Source organism: Eretmochelys imbricata, chromosome 6, assembly GCF_965152235.1.
Source record: "Eretmochelys imbricata isolate rEreImb1 chromosome 6, rEreImb1.hap1, whole genome shotgun sequence".
Taxonomy (NCBI): Eukaryota; Metazoa; Chordata; order Testudines; family Cheloniidae; genus Eretmochelys; species Eretmochelys imbricata.
In genome coordinates, this window is record NC_135577.1 from 17,806,584 (window position 1) to 17,822,770 (window position 16,187).

Sequence of the window (16,187 nt, forward strand, 5' to 3'; positions counted from 1 at the left end):
CCACCAGAGGGCACTGTGTCACAAGAACAGCAGGAGATACCGCAGAAAATGATAATTACCTGGGGGCGGGGGGAGAGAAAACCTTTTGTAGTGATAATTAAGGTGGGCCATTTCCAGCAGTTATCAAGAAAGGTTTTCTTCCCCCCCCGCCCCGCTCTCCTGCTGGTAATAGGTCATCTTAAGTGAGTGTGTATGATAACACCCATTTTTTCATGTTCTGTGTGTATATAAATCTCCTCACTGTATTTTCCACTGAATGCATCCGATGAAGTGAGCTGTAGCTCACGAAAGCTTATGCTCAAATAAATTGTTTAGTCTCTAAGGTGACAGAAGGACTCCTTTTCTTTTTGCGAATACAGACTAACACCGCTGCTACTCTGAAACCTGTCAATATTCCTAGAGATTATTCTCAGATTTCTGCCAAGCATAGGGTTGTCTGCAGTGTAGTTGTAGCTGGGTAGATCCCAGGATATTGGAAAGCCAATGTGGGTGAGGTAATATCTTTTCTTAGACCAACTTGTGTTGGTGAGAGTGACAAGCTTTTGAGCCACAAAGAGCTCTTCTTCAGGTCTGGGAACATTACTCCCAATGTCAGAGCAAAATGCAAGATGGAACAGATTGTTTAGCATAAGTAGTTAGCACATATTGTAAGGGACCATTCAAAGTAGAGTGGGCCATCAGCACCTCTGCAATCATAGGAAAAAAAGAAGGGGTTAGTGGATTACAGATTGTTTTAATAAACCATAAATCTAGTGTCTCTGTTCAATCCATGATGTCCATGATCCACGATTTGGTGTCCAGCAGAGTAATGAACGTAAGCTCCCTGGTTCTTCTTTTGAAAATGCTGTGCAAGTTTCCTTTGAGGATTGGGACTGATAGGTCAGATATAGAGTGATTACTTTAAGAAAAGTGTTCACCCACAGGTGGTAGGGTGTTTTTGTCTTTTATCATTTTCCTGTGTATATTCATTTGAGTGTATAGTGGTTATCCATTTCATCCATATAATCATTATTCGGGCATTTAGTGCACTGGATGAAGTGTGCTACATGTGATAGGCATGTATAAGATCCTGGGATCTTGAAAGGTGTTTTGTGTGGAATGTTGATCATTATAGTAATGGAGATATGTCTGCAAGTTTTGCATCTATAGTTCTGGCAGAGTCTGGTGCTGCTCTGAGTGGGTGTGTCCTGGTCTGTGGGGAGCTTCCTCTTGATGACGAGGGTTACCTGGGATTTTCAGAACCCACAGCAGGGGCAACTTAACTATTTCACTCCATGCAGTGTCAGGAATCAATCAATAGGAACACAGCAGTTCTGTCTGATCAAGGATTAAATGCAAGTAAGTATGGTCTTATCTAACATTCAGTTTATTAGATTTAAGCATACAGAGACATAAGCAATAGGTTTAGAACATCCCAGATATTTTCCCTAACATCTGGAATGGTATTGAGTAATTAACAGCTGGTTTGCAGTGACCAGTTGCTCACCCACCGGGGAGAAAGGGTGTCAGAAAAAAGTGTCTCAAGATGGCTTCAGAGGACTGCTCCACAATATACTTTATTAGCTAATCTTTTATAACTAACTTCTACAAAACACACAGGTCATAATGACCCCAACTCTTTTCTAACTTTCAGTAAACTTTTCATATCAGAGGTGCCTAGATTCAAAGTTTTACAACCACCAAGGTTTTCAGTCTCAGTTGTTTACTTGTCTGTCCTCTCCTCCCATTCTGATTAGCAAAAACTATCAGCTAGATATGACCTTGCTTCTAAAAGCCTGTCTCCAAATTAACCCTTAACTATGTGGTGTTCTATTACATTAATTCATATTGGCAGAATGCACATAATATGGTTGCAATTAGTTTGATCACATAATGGGGTATACACATCCCTCAAACCAGCGCAACAATGAGTTTGAAGAGATTGTTCGAAGACCAGAAGAGATGATTCTTGAAATATTTCTTTCATGATGGGGTTCCTATTGAGTATGGGTTGTAGTTGTTTACACCCATTGGTGGTTACACTAGCTTTACTGCATGGGTTCCAGTGTGGGGTGGTAGGTGACAAATAGGGGTATGCAGTCAGAAGGGGGTTTATTTCTGTATTGAAGCAGGTTCTCCTGGGGTATTTGGGTGGCCTGTTGCATGATGCAATCTACTTCTCTGATGGAGTGTCCTTGTTTGGTGAAGGTGGTTTTAAGTGAACATAAGAACGGCCATACTGGGTCAGACCAAAGTCCATCTAGCTCAGTATTCTGTCTTCTGAGAGAGGCCAATGCCAGGTGCTTCAGAGGGAATGAATAAAAAAGGTAATCATCAAGTGATCCATCCCCTGTCACCCATTCCCAACTTCTGGCAAAGAGAGGCTAGGGACACCATCCCTGCCCATCCTGGCTAATAGCCATTGATGGACCTATCTTCCATCAATTTACCTAGGTCTTTTTTGACCACTGTTATAGTCTTGGCCTTCACAATATCGACAACAAGTGTGTTAAGCCAGGGATTGTCAATAGGCGGACCATGGGCCAAATCCGGACTGTGAGATGCTTTTGAATGGACCCCAAAATGTTTTTATTTGTTTATTATCATTATGGGTTTTTAAGCATTTTTTTTGGAGTCTGGACCTTGACTATACCTTGACCAAGAAATTTGGACCTTGACAAACAATGGGCTATCCCTTCATTAAGGTATACATCACTTACTTTCTCCTCAGAGCACATTCTGTGGTATCTGAGTGCCTGGCTGTCAAGAACATATTTCATGGTATGGTTGGGGTGGTTACTAGATCTATGAAGGTAGGTGTGGTGATCCATGGGTTTCTTGTATATGGTTGTCTGTAGGGTTCCATTGTTGAAGCTGATTGTGGTGTCCAGAAGTTGATGCTAGTGTGGGAAAGCTCCAGAGAGAGTTTAATGGATGGGTGGTGGTTGTTGAAGTTGTGGTGGAAGTCTGAGGGAGTTTAAGCTGTCTTCCCATAGGATGAAAATTTCTCAGGTATATCACTGGTTTCATGATGCACTTCTCCAGAAATTCTTCTTCAGGATGACCCATGAAGAAGTTAACATATTGGGGAGCCATCCTAGTACCCCTGACTGTTTTCATGCTTTGCACAAAATGTTTATTGTTGAAGGTAAAACTATGACAGGCGAGGATGAAATGGATGAGTTTGGCTCTGTGTTTGGGATGGATAATTGATGGTTGTCCACTGTCTTTTAAATATTTGGGGCAGGCAGCTATCCTGTCATTGTGAGGGATATTGGTGTATAGGAAAGTGACATCCATGGTGGCAAGGATGGTATTCTGAGGAAGGTTGTTAATTCTGTGGAGTAGAGTAGGGCTCAAATGTACTTGAGCCATCCAGCTACTGTGAGAGTGGACTGTCTGGAAGGACTCTTGCCTAGGCTCACAGCACATGCACGTTTCAATATCTTTGGCTCATGAGTGTTTGCATGCAGTGTTCTAGAAAGCCAAAGGTTTCCTTTAATAGATGTTTTCAGTATTGCTTCCTCAAACGGGCAGTGAGTGCCACACACTGGCTGAAATAAATGCTGAGTGACTGAGATCAAGTAGGGGATGTTGAGCTCTATGGTGCACAATCCCCTCCATTATAAGACTGCTGATTTTGCAAAATGCTGTGTTTTTGATGAGCTGTGTCTAGGGAACTCCTTGCTCAAATGACCCCAAAATTTGGGCCACTAACCCTATCCTGTTGCCCCATGAGACAACAAATTTCAAGACGGTCCAAGTAAGCATGCAGATCTTACAGCACTTAGAAGAATTAACATTTAAGTAGAAAGGGCTTCTCAACCTAAACTAAAGCAGAGCTGGTGCTTCATTACAGAATCATAGGACTGGAAGGGACCTCGAGAGGTCATCGAGTCCAGTCCCCTGCACTCATGGCAGGACCAAGCACCCTCTAGAACACCCCTGACAGGTGTTTGTCTAACCTGCTCTTAAAAATCTCCAATGATGGAGATTCCACAACCTCCCTAGGCAATTTATTCCAGTGCTTAACCACCCTGACAGTTCGGACATTAGGAAAAACTTCCTATCTAAACTTCCCTTGCTGCAATTTAAGCCAATTGCTTCTTGTCCAATCATCAGAGGATAGGAAAATAATTTTTCTTCCTCCTCCTTATAACAACCTTTTAGGTACTTGAAAACTGTTATCATGTCCCTTCTCAGTCTTCTCTTTTCCAGACTAAACAAACCCATTTTTTTCAATCTTCCCTCATAGGTCATGTTTTCTAGATCTTTAATCATTTTTGTTGCTCTTCTCTGGACTTTTTCCAATTTGTCCACATCTTTACTGAAATGTGGCACCCAGAACTGAACACAATACTCCAGCTGAGGCATAATCAACGTGGACTGGAGCAGAAGAATTACTTTGCATGTCTTGCTTACAACACTCCTGCTAATACATCCCAGAGTGATGTTTGCTTTTTTTGCAACAGTCTTACACTGTTAACTCATATTTAGCCACTCTGACCTCTAGATCCCTTTTTGCAGTAATCCTTCCCAGGCAGTCATTTTCCATTTTGTACATGTCCAACTGATTGTTCCTTCCTAAGTGGAATATTTTGCATTTGTTCTTATTGAATTTCGTCCTAGTTACCTCAGACCATTTCTCCAGTTTGTCCAGATCATTTTGAATTAGAATCCTATCCTCCAAAGCACTTGCAACTCCTCCCACCTTGGTATCATCTGCAAATTTTATAAGTGTACTCTCTATGCCATTATCTAAATCATTGATGAATATATTGAACAGAACTAGACCCAGAACTGATCCTTGCAGAACCCCACTCGTTATGCCCTTCCAGCATGACTGTGAGTCATTGATAACTACTCTGGGAATGGTTATCCAACCAGTTATGCACCAACCTTATAATAGCTCCATCTAGGTTGTATTTCCCTAGTTTTTTAATGAGAAGGTCATTTGAGACTGTATCAGATGCCTTACTAAAGTCTCGATATACCACATCTACCGCTTCCCCCCATCCACAAGGCCATCACCCTGTCAAAGAAAACTATCGGGTCGGTTTGATATGATTTGTTCTTGACAAATCCATGCTGACTATTACATATCGCCTTATTATCTTCTAGATGTTTGCAAATTGATTCCTTCATTATTTGCTCCATTATCTTTCCGGGTACAGAAGTTAAGCTGACTGGTCTGTAATTCCCTGGGTTGTCCTTATTTCCCTTTTTATAGATAGGCACTATATGTGCCCTTTTCCAGGCTTCTGGAATATCACCCGTCTTCCATGGCTTTTCAAAGATAATAGCTAATGGCTCAGATATCTCCTCAGTCAGCTCCTTGTGTATTCTAGGATGCACTTCATTGGGCTCTAGTGACTTGAAGACATCTCACTTGTCTAAGTAATTTTCAACTTGCTCTTTCCATATTTTGAACCTACCCCATTTTCACTGGTGTTCACTATGTTAGGCGTCCAATCGCCACCAACCTTCTTGGTGAAAACCAAAACAAAGAAGTCATTAAGCACATCTGCCATTTCCACATTTTCTGTTATTGCTTTTTTGTCTTCATCGAGTAATGGGCCTACTCTGTCCTTGGTCTTCCTCTTGCTTTTAATGTATTTGTAGAATGTTTTCTTGTTACCCTTTATGTCTCTAGCTTGTTTGATTTCCTTTTGTGCCTTGGCCTTTCTAATTTTGCCCCTACATACTTGTGTTGTTTGTTTGTATTCATCCTTTGTAATTTGACCTAGTTTCCACTTTTTGTAGGACTCTTTTTTTATTTTTAGATCATGGAAGATCTCCTGGTTAAGCCAGGATGGTCTCTTGCCATTCTTCCTATCTTTCCTGTGCAGTGGAATAGTTTGCTCTTGTGACCTTAATAATGTCTCTATAACACATAATAAACGTGTTAATTGTTTATCAGGTCCAAATACCCTAACACTGCACTGGAGACATTACCGTACCAGGACTTGCCTGGAGGTGTCTTAGCATTAGCTCCCCATGTTGCAGTGTGGGTAAATTTGCTTTTTAAGTAATGACAGTACTCACAGCTCCCCAAAAGGACAGAGAAAGTAGCGTGAGTGAAGGGACTGATTTGGTCGCTGGGAGGTAAGCAAAGCCACAGTGCTGTTAGCTACACCTGTAAAAGACATGTCCCAGCAAAGAGATGGAGGAAGATATGAAGAAAATCAAAAATAAGTCTTCCCAGAAGGCGTAATCTGCACTGACTGCTGAAACGGAAATAAAGGGTCAGATCCTCCGGATGAGCCATTGATGCCCAGCATAGCTCAGGGTGAGGGGTGTAGGCTACCATCACAGCCACCTGATCCTCAGACTGCCAGGCACCAGTCTGATCCTGAGCAGCAGCTTAGAGCAGCCAAGGGGTCATTCCAGCTTCTGGGATCACCACAGAGACAGGGACCTGAGTCTATGTCCCCTCCTCCAGTAGCTGTGAGCTGGGATGTCATAGAGCTGGTTATACTGGAAGATTTTCTAGGAAATTCTCGGTTGGCCACTTAAGCCATTTTAAAGTGGACTCTGCACTGCGCTGAGGATAAGGCTTGGGATCAAACAATGCAAACCAACCTAGTGGAGTTCAAAGTGGGCCAGAACTATGTTTTATTTGCATAGAAGTAATCCCATTGGCTTCATTTTTGTTATACCAATATAAGTAAGAGAAGAATTGACCTCAGGATGTATAAGTCATCTGTTACTTACTGGGTACTGCTTTTCTTTAAATGACAAACATCAGGCTGTCTATGGAATGAGTAAACTGTATATAAAGTCACCATTTTCTACTCTGAAATTTTGGTTTGTTTTAACTTCCTTCTGCAGAAAGAAGTAAAGCATTTCAAGATGTTCTGTCCCGATTAAACCTGGAGAAGCACAGAAGCATCAAGATCAGGCTGAGGGATGTCCTGGAGATCTGCCCAGAAAGCATCAAGAACAGGATTCCAGAGGCATTAGGTGATTTACCTCGGCATTTCCTGAGGAAGGTCATGGCTCTGAATGGGACGGCCAGAAATACAAGCATTGGGCACAAGGCTCCTGCAGAAGAAATGGGTGATTATGAGGAGAAACTGCATATTGATGGCACTTTCTGTTTTAGTGACACTGAGATGAAAGTTTCTCTGCAATCTCTTGATGTTCTCTGTGCTGTTCTGCTTTGCTCAGACAGTTTCCTACAGCAGGAGATCCTGTCCAAAATGTCCATGTGCCAGTTTCCCCTTCCTCTGCTGCTACCCACCCTTGACACCCCCAAGTGCACCCTACTACTGTGGGCCATGAGGGACATTGTGCGGAAGTGGAGGCCGCACTCCCTGGCAGAGAGCAGAGGGTTCAGAGGAGAGCTTGGTGCTCACGTCAATGCCAACCATTTCTTTTGTGCGGATGGGGAGCTGCAGCTTCTCCAAGTCCCAACTCCTCAATGAAGTTCTCAGCCCCTCCCAGCAGCACCACGATTTCTTTATCCATCGGGACATGGAGTCTGGGAACTTCCTTCGGAAAATCGCAGATGGGCTGATTGAGATATCCTGGTATTTCCCTGGGGGGACGGAAAATTCTGATCTTTTCCCAGAACCCATTGCAGTTACAAATCTGCGTGGAGACATTGAGTCCCACTGGCTACAGTTTAGCTTTTTAGCAGAGGTCTCCTCCACAGTGTTCATAGTTACCGAGAGCATCAATGAGAGAGAATACGAGCTGTTATCATCTCTGAAAAAATCCAGCTCTAAATATTACTTCATCGTCAACTGCAAGAATAAGAAACCCAAAGAAAGTATGGGATTTCTTAATAAGCTGGCCTCAGTGTTGAAGCTGAGCAAATCACAGCTACTGGTGAAAGATCGTACCATGAATAATGCAGGATTTGTGAAAAAGGTGCAGTCCACCATAGGAACCATAGTGAATTCATGTCTGAAGACAGTGAGTTTGGAAGCCATGGCTGTGACGGCACGTGACCTAGGAATCCAGGTGGATGAGGACTGTCAGGCATGTCAGTGTGCGAGCAAATATACTGAAGAAATCACTGCAGAAATAAGAAATGGGGCAAAATACAAAAGGGAAATGCTGAGCCTGCGAGGAGACCAATGGAAAAACTTGGCTAAATTGGAAAAAGAGATGTGCCGAATGAAAAGGCAAGGGGACATGGCCACTGAAGACTATAAATCTGAGCTGAAACAGAAATGGTTAGAGATACGTAGACAGCAGAATCAGTGTGACCGTACTAATGGTTTGACTAAGTTTTGACCTGACATTTGGGCAGTGCCACACCTGCCCTGCTGGCATGTTCCCTCTTTTTTTTCCAGCCAGTGAGCAATACATTTTGTTATGTGCACTAGTTATGTGAGGATGCGCATCACCAGTAGAAACAAAAAGCCTAATATATAGTTACCATAGGGACAATTGCTCCAGCCAGGACAGGTTAGACAGTTTAGAACTCACGACTCAAAGAATTAAATTTAAAGTGTAAGAGAAATAAAAATTATGAAATGTATAGACAAGTCAAAACACTAAAATAACACACTTGAAAAGAAAAGAAAATTACAGAGACTATATGCGCATTACAGGAAGTACCAAGAAGTAACAGCAATAATAATACAAGTATGTGTTGGGAGGTGAGTGTGAAATAGAGAGAGAGAGAGTGTGTGTGTGTGTGAGAGAGAGAGACTGTGAGTTTGCTGCTGGGGAAATCTCAGAATCAGTGCATTGTCTCTTTAAGAAAGGCAGGCCCTTACCATAGAGTAGACTTCAGCAGCTCCCAGTCCTCCTGAATCAGGCTGTCATGTCCCCTCACCCCTGCTCTGTGGAGGTGGGGTACAGAGGCAGGGGGACACCCTGACATCAGCATCCCCTACCCCCGCTCTGCACAGCTAGGGTGAGGGTCCCGGGAGCAGCAGCAGGATGGAGCAAAGTGGGGGAAGGGCACCACTGAACACATGCTGTGAGCTGTGCTCTGCTGTAACACCTCATTATCAGAGCATATTGTTAAATTGCAGTTTAACTCTAAATTAGTAAACTAAGCACCTATCATTTCCTGTTTAGTTCTCTTCTATAATGCAATTCTCATCACATTTCTGTCTCTGTCCTGAAATTAAAATGAAGGACTGGTTCTCCATCAAAAAAACAAAAACAAAAAAAAACCCCCAGAAAATTGAAATATGTAACTGAGACAATTTCAAACTCTGAATTGTGCATTCACACTTTAATGTCTTTCTGCAGTGAAAAGAAAAACACTTCTGGAAGTTCTCTCAAATTTAAACCTGGATCAGCACAGAGACAGCAAGCTAAAGCTAAGGAATGTCCTGGAAATCAGTCTAGAAAGTACAGAGAACAGCACTCCTAAGTCATTAACAGATTTACCTGGGCACTTCCTAAGGAAGGTGATGGCTCTGAATGTGATGGCCAGAAACACAAGCCTTGTTCAAAATGCTGATGAAGAAAATGAGGATGATGAGAAAGATCTGGATATGACAGAGGATTTTCTTTCCCGAAATGAAACGGACACTACTGATTCTCTAAACCCCCTCGATGTTCTCTGTGCCTGCTTTGCTCAGGCAGTTTCCTACAGCAGGAGATCCTGTTAAAAATGTCCATGTGCCAGTTTACCCTCCCTCTGCTGCTACCTGCCCTCAACACCCCCAAGGGAACCCTACTACTGTGGGCCATGAGGGACATTGTGAGGAAGTGGAGGCCGCACTCCCTGGCAGAGAGCAGAGGGTTCAGAGAGGAGAGCTTGGTGCTCACGTCAATGCCAACCATTTCTTTTGTGCGGATGGGGAGCTGCAGCTTCTCCAAGTCCCAACTCCTCAATGAGGTTCTCAGCCCCTCCCAGCAGCACCACGATTTCTTTATCCATTGGGACATGGAGTCTGGGAACTTCCCTCGGGAAATCGCAGATGGACTGATTGAGATATCCTGGTATTTCTCTGGGGGGACGGAAAATTCTGATCTTTTCCCAGAACCCATTGCAGTTACAAATCTGCGTGGAGACATTGAGTCCCACTGGCTACAGTTTAGCTTTTTAGCAGAGGTCTCCTCCGCACTGTTCATAGTTACCGAGAGCATCGGTGAGAGAGAATACGCGCTGTTATCATCTCTGAAAGAATCCAGCTCTAAATATTACTTCATCCTCAACTGCAAGAATAAGAAACCCAAAGAAAGTCTGGGATTTCTTAATAAGCTGGCCTCAGTGTTGAAGCTGAGCAAATCACAGCTACTGGTGAAAGATCGTACCATGAATAATGCAGGATTTGTGAAAAAGGTGCAGTCCACCATAGGAATCATAGTGAATTCATCTCCGAAGACAGTGAGTTTGGAAGCCATGGCTGTGACGGCACATGACCTCATCCAGGTGGATGAGGACTGTCAGGCATGTCGGTGTGCGAGGAAATATACTGAGGAAATCACTGCAGAAATAAGAGATGGGGCAAAATACAAAAGGGAAATGCTGAGCCTGCGAGGAGACCAATGGAAAAACTTGGCTAAATTGGAAAAAGAGATGTGCCGAATGAAAAGGCAAGGGGACGTGGCCACTGAAGACTATAAATCTGAGCTGAAACAGAAATGGTTAGAGATACGCAGACAGCGGAATCAGTGTGACCGTACTTATGGTTTGACTAAGTTTATCAATGGAATAGAACACTTGCCTACAGTGGAGAAACATTACTTTGTGAAATGGATGAAATTTAGCCTGGATAATATTGCTAGGAGGAATCTTTCTAAAATGCGGGCGGAGTATAAAGAGAAATGTGAAACTCCAAGAGTGGACCGAAAACAGCTGGAGGAATTAGATAAATTAATATCTGATAGTTCCTTGGGGGTGGAGCATTTCATGCGTGAGTTGGGGCAGTTCTATGAAGCTGAATGCTCAAAGGTTAAAGAAGGGAAAATGGAAGAAAGCCAAAGACAATTCTCCCATCTCCCATGCACAGCAGCTGACCTGATGCTGGAAGGGTTTCCTGTGGAGCTGATCGATGGAGATGCTTCCAACATCCCCATGAACTGGGTAGTAGATGTTCTAACTCATCTCCATATCAGACTAGGGGATGGCTCCAAAATGGTGGTTATAACAGTGCTGGGAGTGCAGAGCACTGGGAAATCCACCCTTCTAAACACCATGTTCGGCCTGCATTTTGCAGTGAGTAGCGGTCGATGTATGCGAGGAGCCTTCATGACGCTCATTAAAGTTACAGAAGCTGTTCAGGAGCTGCTTGGCTGTGATTTCATCCTGGTGATAGACACTGAAGGTCTGAAGGCCCCTGAACTAACAGCACTGGAAGACAGTTATCAACATGACAATGAGCTGGCCACCCTGGTGATTGGACTGAGTGACATACCATCGTTAACATGGCCATGGAGAATGCCACAGAAATGAAGGATGTTCTGCAAATTGTGGTCCATGCATTTCTCAGAATGGAGGAAATAGGACAACAGCCAAACTGCCAGTTTGTGCATCAGAATGTCAGTGATGTGTCTGCTCATGATCAAAACATGAGGGACAGGAAACACCTCCTGGAGCAGCTGAATGAAATGACCAAAGCTGCAGCAAGCATGGAAAAGCAAAGCAGGGAAATGGCATTTTCTGATATTATGGAGTATGACCCAGAAAAACACAATTGGTACATGCCTGGCTTGTGGCATGGAGTCCCTTCCATGGTTCCTGTAAACACTGGATACAGTGAGAGTGTGTGTGAGCTAAAGAAATACCTGTTTGAATTCATAGAGAACCATTCACGGAAAAGAGCTGGAAAGGATATTCCTGATTTTATTGTATGGTTGAAGAGCCTGTGGAAGTCAGTGAAACATGAGAACTTCATCTTTAGCTTTAGAAACAGCCTTGTAGCTGAAGCCTGTAACCAGCTGTCTATGAAGTATTCTGAATGGGAATGGGGTTTCCGCAAGGAGATGTATCTCTGGATATCTGAAAAAGAAACTTTTATCCAGAATCAGCTGCCAGAGACACTAGAGGGTGATCTCTTACACAGCTTAAAAATGGAACCACAAGGGAAGCTACAGCAGGGAGAACAGAAGCTCTTGAATAACTTAGAACAGTATTTTAAAGGTGAAGCTCCAAATTTGAACCTGATAGAAAAGTACAGAGAAGATTTCAAAAGGAGCGCAAATAGCCTCAAAAGAGAACTTGAAAATTATTCAACCAGTAACTGTAAGGAAGCAATTTGAATACGAAGAGGACAGCACAAGATAGGCAATATCCAGTCTGGGTACAAGCAGAAAATTGAAGGGGAAGTTGCCAGACTCTTGGCTGAATGCCGAAACAGAGAAGATAAACTAGACCATGAGAAACTGAAAAAAGAATTTGAAACGATGTGGCGAGAAACCTTGTCAGAGTTAAAGCTCAGTACTTTACAGAAACGTCAAGTTGTTCAAGATATGGATCTCCAGCTGAGAAAGGATCTGAAGCACAGAGGGGGTGCTGTCAGACAGATATTACAACATGCAAAAAGCCTGCTGGATTATAGAATGAAGTCTTTCACAATGAAGAAGGAATACTTAAACCTAAAATGGACCAGAGCAGTTGTAGAATACTTCTCACAGGCATGTTACTGTAAAACTGAAGAGCTTGCTCTATCTTGAATGAATGAATGCAAGAAATACATGGAAGAAAAAGTTAAATCCAAAACAGACTATGATGAAACCTATTGTGGAGAACTGCTGCATATGCTTAATGAGAGGTTAAAAGAGGAGGATATTGAGAAACTTCACACTTCTCCTTTGTTCGAAGTTGACCTGAAGCTTCACGTTTTGGGGGAAGCGGCTTGGGCATTTCAGAAGATGCATGAAGATTTTATCAAAGAAAACGATCCTCAGCAACGTCTGGAGAAGCTGAAACCTCATTATTTCTCCATATTTACTGATCTCTATTTGGAAAAGAATGAAAGCCAAACAAGGGCGAGGAATTTCTGTGATCAGTGTCTCAAACCTGCCCTGGTGGGTTATGTCAACAAAAGGCTCGGACTAGAAATAGTTGACAATTTTCTCAGCAGTGAACAGGCCCTTGAATACGCCAGCCAAAGCTTCTTTCAGTTCTTTTTGCTAAAGAAGCTGCTGGAAGAGATGAACTTTGACAACTATGTGAAATACATAAGTAACTATGAAGAGTTTGTCAAATCCTGGATACAGAGATGTCTGATAAACCACTATGGAGGGAAGGCAAGTTTGAGAGATTTGGAGAAAGGGATTCTATCCAGAATAATAAATAAAATCAAGGGAGTTCTGAAAAACTCCATAAATAAAAACAATAACACAGTTTCTGCCTTTTTAGACAGCTTTTGCAAAGAGCTGCAGCAGGACCTGGTCATTTCCAGCAATAGCTTAGTTGGAGTACAGTTTAAAAACACAGCAAAAATTGGGCAGCTTTCTGGTAACATTGAAATCTTCCTTCTGGAGCTGGAACAACAAATCTTAACCCAGTTTAATCATTTGGAACTTGAGACCAAACTCTCCAGCCTGTCAGTGAAACCCCAGGATGAGATCTTCAAGCAAGTGTTTGGCTGTGGGAAGCAGTGTCCATTCTGTGAAGCCCCCTGTGAAGCAGGAGGCACTGACCATAAAGAGCATTTTGTGTCAATCCATCGACCCAAAGTGTTAGGGAACTTCAGGGACTGTGATTCACAAAAGCTTGAGCATTCCATATGCTCCTCTGATGTGGTTTCCAATCGTGAATTCTGAACTGCAGCCACAGATGGGAAATTTCATCCCTACAAAGATTACCACCATTAATACCCAGACTGGCACATTCAGCCTGATCCCAGGATTGATGCTTCTGATTACTGGAAATTTGTTTTCAAATCATTCAATGACCAGTTAGCTAGAATGTATGGTGCTAAAGCAGCAGATCTTCCAGGAGACTGGAAAAATATAACTAAAGAGCAGGAGCTGAAGAGCCTAAAGGAAGCGTTTTACATGAAATAATAGACTTGCCAAGAGTCTCTTTAAATAGGATACACTTCAACAAAACAAAACCCTTAATTTTAAAAAACGGAATATGAACAAATCTGACAGCCTGTACAGTTTTTTAAATTGAAAACTAAAAAAATCAATTGCAGGTCACATCTTCCAGTTAGTGCAAGGCTGCTGCACAGGAACAGCCATACCAAAGCAAACTGATAGTCCGTGTATCCCCGTGTCCTTGCTGAACCAGAATAACAGCCCATCTAGCCTGGTATCCCCACCTCTCTGTAGTACTGGATCAGACCAATAACCCATATAGCCTAGTATCCCACATCCTTGCTGTATTGGATCAGACCTAAAGGCCATCTAGCTCGGTATCTCATCTCCCTGCTGTACTGGATCAAACCAGTGATCCATCCTGTCTCTGACAGTGGCCATTACAAGATGTCTCAGTGGGAGGTGCAAGAAACCATCTAATGGAAATTGTATAGAAACATGTTTAGAGGAGAAGCTTCTTCCTAACATAACTATGTAAACAGGGACCGAATGAGTTCTCCCATGACAGCTAGCTGGGAGCGGGAGAGACTTTAGGAGCAAATTGTATTTACATGAACTCACCTACTCTGCCTAGATATCCATCAGATATAGAGGTGTTGCTCAAAGTGATCAATATTGACTTGTGTTGGGTTACAAATCACTTTAGTACTGAATGAAGGGGTAGTGAAATGTTGTTGTCAGTGTTGTTGCATTTATTGTATGAGTAAAGGGGAGCAGAACTGTGCTTAACCTGTCTCAAATGAGGGGTCACCCTCAGCTGAAAGGACTCATTAAGCCAGGGGCTCGAATGCCTGACTCCTGTGAAAGTAAGAGGGGTGAGGAGAGGTATCTCTGCCAGGAGGAGTGAACTCTCCCTAAGGGTCCCTGGTCTGGTTTAAGCTGTTCCTCCCCACTGTTCAGAAGATAGGGCCTTTTGTTATTTTAAGTGCTCTGAAGAGCTGACAATTACTTGTGGCAGGACAGCATTTCTGCCCAGCCTAATAGCTGAAAATCACTAAGGACTTGGCTACACTTGTGAGTTAGAGTGCATTAAAAGCAGCCCCAGGCACCCTAACTCATGACCCTTCCACACTGTCAAGGCACGTAGAGCGCCTGGACTTTGTAGCGGGAGTGCCCCTGGTAATCCACCTCCACCAGAAGCATAACGCTTGGTGCGTCTCGTCTGAAACGCCCCAGCATCAGTGTGAACGAGGTGTTGAATTACTGCGCTCTGATCGGCTTCCGGAAACGTCCCATAATCCCCTTAAGTCAAGTGGCCACTCTAGTCATTGTTTGGAATCAGCTGTAGGAATGCGGATATGTCCTTTCAAAGCTCCGTTTCTGACAGCTGGCAGGCTTATCTGCTCCGGGACAAAGCAAACCATTACTGTGAAATGCTGCTTGAGAGGCAGGGGGAGGGGAGTCTGCTGCTGTCTGAATTTACAAGACAGCATGCTGACATGCCCTCAGCCCCCCCAAAACCCACTCTCTCTCCCCCCACATACACACAACACACTCCCTGTCACACTCCACCCAACACCACCCCATTTGAAAAACATGTTGCAGCCGCTTGCATGCTGGGATAGCTACCACAATGCACTGCTCTCTGTGGCCGTTGCAAGAGCTACCGTTGTGCTGGCAGTGTGAACACACAGCAGCGCTTTCCCTGCAGCGCCCTCTGAGGGGCACTGCAACTTCTGGCGCTGTACATCTGCCAGTGTAGACATAGCCTAAGTTACATCAGTGAAACTTTCTTTATTCAACACAAGGGCAGATTCAGGACCTGAGTACTACATAGTAGGAAGTAATTACTTTAGAATAGGCTGTAAACACAGATAAATGATTGGCATGTATGTTGAGTGTTTAAACTGAGTCTCTCCCCCCCAAATAAGAATCCGTTGAAGAAAATTAAACTGCTATATTTAGAGCATGACTGTCATTTACTCTCCCTATTGTGCATTAAGAAATTAGTATTCTTGTTTTAATGTAATCACGCATAAGAAGCAACAGAAAACCATTTACAGTTAAACAAAATAAACTTCGGAACTGACTTTTTCGTGGTGGCTTATTTATTTTGAAATGTTGCCTGAAACTTTTTGTTTTATTTAGCCCTGAGAGGAAGGATAGTGGGTGAAGTCAGCAAACATTTCAGGAGATGTGATGCTTCCAAAGTACAAACCCAAGATCCCAAGCGATACAGGACCCCTTAACATTTAAATGAGCCCTTCTGAGAGGCCTGATGCTGATAAGAATGACTGACCTCA

At 43.2% G+C, this 16,187-nt stretch overlaps 1 pseudogene; it reads left to right on the forward strand.

Annotated features, from left to right (window-relative positions):
* Window positions 1-7,365: 7,365 nt before the first annotated feature.
* LOC144266494 (interferon-induced very large GTPase 1-like) lies at window positions 7,366-13,908 on the forward strand (annotated as a pseudogene).
* Window positions 13,909-16,187: the final 2,279 nt, after the last annotated feature.